Source organism: Acipenser ruthenus, chromosome 34 (assembly GCF_902713425.1).
Source record: "Acipenser ruthenus chromosome 34, fAciRut3.2 maternal haplotype, whole genome shotgun sequence".
Classification (NCBI taxonomy): domain Eukaryota; kingdom Metazoa; phylum Chordata; class Actinopteri; order Acipenseriformes; family Acipenseridae; genus Acipenser; species Acipenser ruthenus.
In genome coordinates, this window is record NC_081222.1 from 1,394,602 (window position 1) to 1,404,260 (window position 9,659).

Here is a 9,659-nt window from a genome sequence, read left to right on the forward strand (position 1 = left end):
GGTTTAGCTTGCTTCCTGTAAGCGATTGAACACACACTACACCATTTCTTTAAAATGTCAACGAAAGATCAGAAATATTTCTGCTAAAGACCTCGCTCTGTCCAGCACAAGAAGGGGACATTTCACGTGTCTTTTTAAAAACATTTTTTTACATGTATCGATGTTTCTATTTTGTTTGATAATTCACTGATGGTGATGCATGTCTTTTTTTTTTTAAAAAAAGCATTTAAATATTTAGCAACAACTCTAGAGAAAAAGGATCCATTTTAAACGCGACGCTACAATGTCCATCATATTTAAATTGTGAAATATGTTTTGTGAAACACTTCTAATCATATCTGTAACCCCTTATTTGTTTCGTAACCAAGTAACCTTTCTTGACATGACAGAAGCCTATATCTGTATCCAAGCCTTTTGTTTTTCTCCCCTTATCTCAGAGTGACTCACAGGTCAACACGAGAGGAGGCCAGTTGGCCCTTGTAAGCTCACCCGGTTCCTAGTAGCTGATTCATCTAAGAGGTGTGTGTCATATCCATGTGATTCAGCCACAGCAACATGACTAGGCAGCCCATTCCATTGTTTTCTATACTGTAGTGGAAGTGGCTATAAAGTATGGACATTTACCATTACGTTTTTACAGTATTCAATACATGGGGTGCAAGTCCGCCCGTATATTTGTCCACATGTCACAGTTACAGGTTTGCGTTCTCTGTTAAACCTCATTAAACTTGGTAGAAGCATATTCAGCATACAGTATGAGGAGTGTGCGGCTGTGGGGATATATAGAGGTGTCTGTGTGCATCTTGAGACCACAAGACGTTACACTGATTACAAATCAGCGATTATTAGATTTTACTACAAATCGTGTCATATGAAAATGATCTCATTCTGCCGTCTTTTCAGTTTGCACTGTGGAACGCTTTTTAAAAAGTTTTCCTCTCTCTCTCTGGCAAAAGCTCTGCAGTGCCACGAGCTTTCGTTTATAAATGAGTCTTGTGCAGTGTGGGGGAGAGAGGGCTGCAGAGTTAAGCTACTCAAAACTATTTCTGTTATAAAGAGAGATGCCCGACCTGTATTAAACAATCACACACACACACACACACACACACACACACGCACGCACACACAGATTGAACTGCATTCAGAACAGAAAATAGGAGGCACTTTTTTTTACACAGAGAATTGTGAGGGTCTGGAACCAACTCCCCAGTAATGTTGTTGAAGCTGACACCCTGGGATCCTTCAAGAAGCTGCTTGATGAGATTCTGGGATCAATAAGCTACTAACAACCAAACGAGCAAGATGGGCCGAATGGGGGCTCCTCTCGTTTGGAAACTTTCTTATGCAGTTAAACATAAAAAAAGGATTTGTGTTTCTTTAAGAATGGTGCTTAATATGTTCTAAGCACAAGATGCGACATCAACGCAGGGATGGGAATAAGACTCCCGCTGCACAGCAGTTTGATCCATTCCTGGTTTCACTAGGAGTTTAATAATAAGACACACCTGAGCTTGTTAGCTAGACACACTGGGGCTGATCAAGCTGGTCGTAAAACCTGGAATGGGTGAAACTGCTGTGCAATAGGAGTCTGATTTCCATCCATGTAGAAGGCATTAAACTCAACCCCTGTGTGTGTGTGTCTTGGGTGCAGAAAGTCAAGGCTCCTTTTTCTCACGCAACTTTTCAAGCTACGGTTTTAAACTGCGAAAAGACCAAGCAACAAGAAACCTCAATATATCTGTGATTTGAGAAACTTGGGAGGAAATGCCACGAACATGTTGCAGGAAAAAAGAAAAAGAAAAAATCTAATAAATAATAAAGTGGAATCATATTTCACAAACCATTACTGTACCCCCGCTAATAGCATCTTACCCTCTCTAAAGCAAGTCAGGGGTCATTAGCAGCTGATCACCAGGACTGTGCGCCCTGCACTTGCTCGTGCAGGTTAGTCTTATTTAAATATTCACTTACAGGTTTTTTTTTTACCAAACTAATCGCGTCTGCTCAGGTTGCCTAACAAACCAACCAACCAAAACCAGCAAAATGCAATGGCAAATTTCAACAGCGAAGACGTCGACCCCCTCATCTTCAGTGTATTCTTCACAATGAAGTCAGTCTGTGAAACCAGTCTTGGCTGATCCTCAAGGGAAGCCTTATCTGTGGGGATCCAAGTTTCCTAATGCCACCTTGCCCGAAGTCAGTCAATAACTGTTTTTTTTTAAATTCCAATCCCATTTCCAGTTCATTTTTAAAATCAATTCCCAGTTCTAAGTCCTTAGAAGGAGTTGGAAACCATATGTTGGCGACACAATAAACAATTGCTTCCACCTGCTTTCATTTGAAGCCAGTTTGATTGACTGACAAACAGTGGCGGCGGTTTTAGGTCATTTTGTTGCGAGGCGCTCATTTAAAACAGAATACTTCTAACTGCAATTTTTTTGGATCAGTGTTGGAATTGATTAAAAGGGCACAGGAATAGGGAATTGATTTTAAAAAGAAATTGTAACTCCACAGAATATCAAACTGTGTGCCCAACAAAAACGCTCTTGCGGCGCCACTGCCAGCAATAGAGGAGATTTAAAATTACATTTTTTCCCCCTCTCTCTCCTACAGTAACACCAACATGTGTGTAAATATTTTAACTGTGTACAAAAAACAAAACATTTATACGTCTTAGGTTTAACTCCATATAGCCTACATAACATATTCAGTACATCAGTCAACTAAATCTAACACATTTTTATTATTGACTGTCGTTGTATATTTAATACTAACAATGTTAACCATTTCAATTAGATTATTTGAAACGCTGTTTCTAAGTTTATAAAATTTACAACCCAGCCGCGTCTTTATGCAGGCCAGGCCTCAAATCCTCGGCCTAGAGTAGAAATGTGTACCCAAGTCCTGCAGCGCGACCCCGCCTTAAACTAAAATCGCAAGAAAAAAATAAAATAAAATAAAATAAACAAACAAACAAACAAAAAAAAGGTTGTATATTTCCGTATTAAAAACGCTCTTCAAATACTGAAGTCGCAGGATACAGCTATTTTGTTTTGTATCCAATACGTGTTTTAGTGTTACAAGACACAACTGTTTTTAAAAAAAAAAAAAACTTTTTTGTTCAGTTTAACTCGTTATTAGGCGTTGTTTTTCGTCAAAGATACACACATATTAAAAAGAAAACGTTGGTCCTGTCTTAAAACTGTATAAACTGTATAGAAATACAACACATTTAAAAATACATTTAGTGTCATGACCAGCTTCAGCGTTTAGCTGTTTAATAATTTTAAGACATATGTAACGTTTTAAGTAACACAGTAAAACAGGTAAGCAATAATTACTTGTTGAAGTCACTCTACGGTAAATTAAAAGTTACACATGTATACGTTTTTACATCAGATGCAAAAAAAAAAACATTGTGCCACTAATGATGTCATTTTTTAGGGATTAAAGTTCTGCTTTGTGTCTTCAACTACGTTTAAAAGTATTAGATTTCATAATTCCGTTTACAAAAATTAGCAACCGCTGCAACCAAACCTCAGCACATCTGTAACAAATACAGCAAGTGTGATAAGGACAGAACTTAACAGCACCCACACTTTGGATTTGAAAATAATAACAATAACAATAACAATAATAATAATAATAATAATAATAATAATAATAATAATAATAATAATAAATCAATTAAACAGGTTTGTTATTAGACTTTTTTTGCATGTTATTTTCACCGTTAGTCGCCTTTCTACACCGTAAAATATTCTATCGTGCAGTTTCTGTCGTGTAATATTCTATCGTGCAGTTTCTATCGTGTAATAAATTCTATCGTGCAGTTTCTATCGTGTAATAAATTCTATCGTGCAGTATCCACCCGTTCTGTAGCTAACGCACGGGTCCTTCTGTCAACAACAACAGCAGTGCATTGGAAAATGAAATGCACGATGCTGTGCAGCTGCCATACGCTGCTTACAAAATGTATTGCAATATGCATCAGACAAACGAGTGGACCCCTCCTCAGAGACTTTAATTAATTGCTTTCTGTATTGAAGCACTGCCCGTTCACTGCATATGCAACACAGGGAGACCGAATGAGAAATCGAGCGCCTTGTTTCTACGCGGTCAGGATACTCACAGAAATCGTACACTGCTGCCTTGTCTCTGCTTCCTCCATAGCGCTTTACTAGCTGTTTTTAATAAGAGCAGGATAGGGGGGAAGCTAGTCTAAGTCACCATGACTAAGCATTGTCCCTCACCTCGCTGCCACGATAAGAGCTCGGTTGGAAAGGAGGGGAGCTGTCCGGCTCGTACACAAACAGGAGGGACTCTTATTATGAAACAGCAGGGGAGCGCACAGAACGCTACTCTGTTCTGGAGCGTTGCCATCCGATTCATCACACAGACATTCGGACACGATGTCCTATTTATTACATTATCGCAGCTTCAGCAATTATGTCAACATCACACAAGTCTGTTGCTAAGGGCAGCATATCGTTTCCACTGTCAATACATACATTATATATATATATATGAAAAAAGAGAAAAGGATATTTGAGGTACTTTATATATATATATATATATATATATATATATATATATATATATATATATAATAACTTCTTTCTTAGCAGACGCCCTTATCCAGGGCGACTTACAAGATCACATTATTTTTTTACATACAATTACCTATTTATGCAGTTGGGTTTTTACTGGAGCAATCTAGGTAAAGTACCTTGCTCAAGGGTACAGCAGCAGTGTCCCCACCGGGGATTGAACCCACGACCCTCCGGTCAAGAGTCCAGAGCCCTAACCACTACTCCACACATATATATAGCAGTGTGGAGTAGTGGTTAGGGCTCTGGACTGGTGTTGTATATATATATATATACAACACACAAACACACACACTAAAGCAGGAATACCTTTGTCATGAACGAATACTTTAAAATAAATATTTTTTTTCAAAATAAAGATTAATTGTTGAATTACTAGAGATTGTGTATTTATTTATTTTTGCTTTTTGTTCTATTAAAATTTACTAAAATGCTGCTCCTTAATCTGCCGCCTTGCATTGTGGTATAATAAACATATAGAAATGTAAGATTTTTTTTTAAAAAAAAGAAACGGACTCGCAATTTAATTAATCCAGGTGTCCTGGCTTATATAAAATATTGAAATCCGTTTTAAAGGTAAATGCTGCCCCCTGCTGTCTGAGAACATGTCTGCAGTTGGTTTAAAAAAAATGACGTAATCTGCTATATACACACTTACCACAAGGTGGCGGATGTGAGTTCATCTGGTGAAGCTTTCCAAAGACACTAAAGTTATGCGAGAAAATAAAGACGCCAATTGGAAAAGATAAGGTAGGACAGTTGTACTGTGATTTACTATGTTTTTTTTTTTACAATGCTTTATCATACTTACAGCAGTGAGAACATGCATTATAACGTCGCATGGCTTCTGTAGTTTTTGATTTGTGCGTATGAAATCAAACCACTGGAACTGAAAATCTTGGAAAATTGTCAAAACACGCAAATTAGTGCTTGTCTAATTGAATTGACGACTTTAATTCATTTAAAACAGTGAGAGAAGAGGAACACAGAGCCACACATGGTGAAACGCAGGAGACTTTTTAGAAGTTGTTTTAAGATGCCTGATTCAAGGACAAAGCGGTCTGACATTTTCACACAGGAGCGGCTGATTGAAATTCTCGCACCCAGAGGTTTTCTGTCGGACCTGACCCTCATGACACAGACTCCCCAAGGAGCTAGAAGGTGTCTCAAGGGAGCCATGCATTTGTTAACATTTCACCCAATCAGCGCAGAGAGGCGGGGTCTGGATGACGATTGTTCAAGTTCATCGGCTGCATTATAGCCTTGAAAGCAGCCATCGCCCTCTTGTCTTATATATAATCATTTAACCCTTTTGTGGACATCTAAAAACAAAAAAACAGTTATTCATTTTCATACACTGTAGTTAGACCTCCAGTGTAAAGACATACATACACATTAGATACCAAAAAAAAGTAGTCAAGTCTAGAATTAATGCCTAAATGCCAATGCGAGTTCAGACCTGCTCCTCAAATGCTGCGGTTCAGTGTTAATCCAGCCACCTTCAAACACCTGCATACTCTTAAAATGCCCCAAGCCATCAAGACAACTTGATTCCATTAGTCTCGTCCTACCAAGTCCTGTAAAAAATAAACAACACCACCGCATTGTGCTACAGAGAGTTCAGGGGAGGGGAGGGGGGGCAGTCGTGACTTGCTCTGGGTTTGTGATAAGCAGCGGTGGATGGTTTTTCGGTAAACCCCCTTGGGGACTGGAGTTGAGGCTTTTGAAAGTGCCTCCTGGAAGGTAATTTCTCTGTGTTGCTGTAATTATATCTTCAATTACCGTTCAATCACTTTTGACATGGCTTTCTCTGGGTGGCGTGGGAAAACACATTCGTTACTATTGTTTTAGTATGCTTGGCTTGCTTGGACTTGGAGAGTTGTTTATAGTAAAGACTGTGTATAAAGCCTGAATAGCTAATTGTCTTTGAAATTAGCAAAGGATTTAGATTATCACAAATGCAGTGCTACCGCAAAATGGCATTTATTTTTAGGCATATAAAATAACTATCTATCTATCTATCTATCTATCTATCTATCTATCTATCTATCTATCTATCTATCTATCTATCTATCTATCTATCTATCTATCTATCTATCATCTTGGTTGTGATGGAGAGAACTTGGATTATGTACATAGCTGTTTGGTTTTATTATTATTATTATTATTATTATTATTATTTATTTCTTAGCAGACGCCCTTATCCAGGGCGGCTTACAATTGTTACAAGATAACACATTATTTTTAAATACAATTACATTATTTTTTACACATTATTTTTACATACAATTACCCATTTATACAGTTGGGTTTTTACTGGAGCAATCTAGGTAAAGTACCTTGCTCAAGGGTACAGCAGCAGTGTCCCCCACCTGGGATTGAACCCACGACCCTCCGGTCAAGAGTCCAGAGCCCTCACCACAAACTAACGGGAGTCCCTCTTTCAAAGACTCGAAGACTCGACTAAATGCTTTGAAAATATGACTCTATAAATGTACACGACTGGTAAAATGTATAGGTGAAACACCTGATGCAGTAAAAAAAAAAAAAAACACAAAACAGGGAGATGCAGCTTTTATAGAGCGCCAGCGATACCATTTGCAGGGTCACACAGTCTTTATGTACCTTCTTTTAATAAAGAAATGCAAAACGCCTGTTCGTTTTCACTAGTAACAGGAGAAGCATTGGAACTCCCGCAGTTGCGTGCCAGTGTCGGTTCTGGGGATGACATTAAAAGCTGCTCACGAAGCTGTGGTGAGTCGTCTGATGTCATAGGGCTGGCGTGTGCAGATGTGCAAGCTTGTGAATGCCACTGAAGTCGGTATGCAGGGCGAGGGGGTTACCCCATTGTGAGCTGTGTGGTAAAGCCTTGGTATTTACTGGTAACAGCATGCGCTTCACGGAGCTGTGTGTGGTATTTTGGACCACAATCGCATGCTGCAAGCTTCCTGTCAAAATTCGAGGGGCACGACAACCAAGCCTTTCCATTGCCCCCATTCTCCATCAGCACTGTGCTGTTCCAGTCATACCTTCCCCTCCCTCTGCACGCAGGTTCATTCAGGTCTCAATGTGGAGAATGGGTAGGAAAGCACTGTGCTGTTCCAGCGACTGCCCTCCCCTCCCTCTGCACGCAGGTTCATGCAGGTCTCAGTGTGGGGGATGGGTAGTACAGCACTGTGCTGTTCCAGCGACTGCCCTCCCCTCCCTCTGCACGCAGGTTCATGCAGGTCTCAGTGTGGAGAATGGGTAGGAAAGCACTGTGCTGTTCCAGTCATACCTTCCCCTCCCTCTGCACGTAGGTTCATTCAGGTCTCAGTGTGGGGGAGCACTGTGCTGTTCCAGCGACTGCCCTCCCCTCCCTCTGCACGCAGGTTCATGCAGGTCTCAGTGTGGGGAATGGGTAGTACAGCACTGTGCTGTTCCAGCGACTGCCCTCCCCTCCCTCTGCACGCAGGTTCATGCAGGTCTCAGTGTGGAGAATGGGTAGGAAAGCACTGTGCTGTTCCAGTCATACCTTCCCCTCCCTCTGCACGTAGGTACATTCAGGTCTCAGTGTGGGGGATGGGTAGTACAGCACTGTGCTGTTCCAGTCATACCTTCCCCTCCCTCTGCACGCAGGTTCATGCAGGTCTCAGTGTGGAGAATGGGTAGTACAGCACTGTGCTGTTCCAGCGACTGCCCTCCCCTCCCACTGCACGCAGGTTCATGCAGGTCTCAGTGTGGAGAATGGGTAGGAAAGCACTGTGCTGTTCCAGCGACTGCCCTCCCCTCCCTCTGCAGTATAATGACTCCAGTTACAATGATAAGAGAAAATCTTCTCAGCCAATCAAAACAGACATTTCCTTCAGTGTGTTTTTGTACAGAGGTGGACAAGAGACACAAATAGTATATTATTAATAAAAATGCGGACAGTTCAAACGCCTGCTGCAAGAAAAGCATTTAATAAACGCAGATTACATTTTTTTTATTAAAAAAACACACATACACAAGTTCTGAAAAGACATATAAATTAAAAAAAAAATTATATTTTGTTTTGTAAAATATTTTTAAAATGGGCAACACATTTTCAGATTTTTTTTCATACACAATATTTACAAGATATATATGTGTGTGTGTGTAAAATGATTTATTTTTTAACAGACAGAATCTAATACTGTTGTTCACCAACATTCAGCAACCCATTCAATAAAACAGAGGCAGCTGCTGGATCTCAGTCCGCATGCATTTCTTTCATAAGTTGTGGTTTGGTTTATAGATCAGTTTGCCCTTGCACACCTCAGTCTGCTGTACAGTGAGTTTTTGACATAGTTCTCCGTGGTTCTAACAGCAGTACCTTAGCATGTCACTCTGTGCTTTACCGTGACTCCTTCACTCTGCTCTGCCATGCCTGTACCACAGTAAACATTTAAAAGGTCATGCCAACCAACGAAAATAAGTGCTTTTTTTTGTGTGTTCAGTGAATTTAATGCTCACGACTGGAGAATATTAACAGTGGTGCAGTCTAGCTTGATGGGGCAGTTTTGAAGGGAGTTACCCCTTGAAGCAGTTTCAATGCTAGATCTGCTGTTCCTCTGCTCACTGGTGCCAGCGAATGCAATTAAAACGTACATCGTTTCAGGGTTACAAACTCACACTAGCCCTGCTGCTGCTGCTGCACCCAGTCCTGGAGTTCAGAGCTCCCCTCAATGAAGTCTATTATTATTATTATTATTATTATTATTATTATTATTATTATTATTATTATTATTATTATTATTATTATTATTGAAATGATCAGGAGCCAGGAGTTTGAGCAGGGTTACAAACTCACACTAGCCCTGCTGCTGCTGCTGCTGCACCCAGCCCTGGGGTTCAGAGCTCCCCTCAATGAAGTCTATTATAAAGTCTATGGTAAAGCAGAGCTGATAGAACTTCTCATCACAGCATGAAAGTCACAGCTGAGTCTGTAGGTTTACTAACAAGAGTTGTTCATGCAGATCATTTCAATAATAATAATAATAATACTAATAATAATAGACTTCATTGAGGGGAGCTCTGAACCCCAGGACT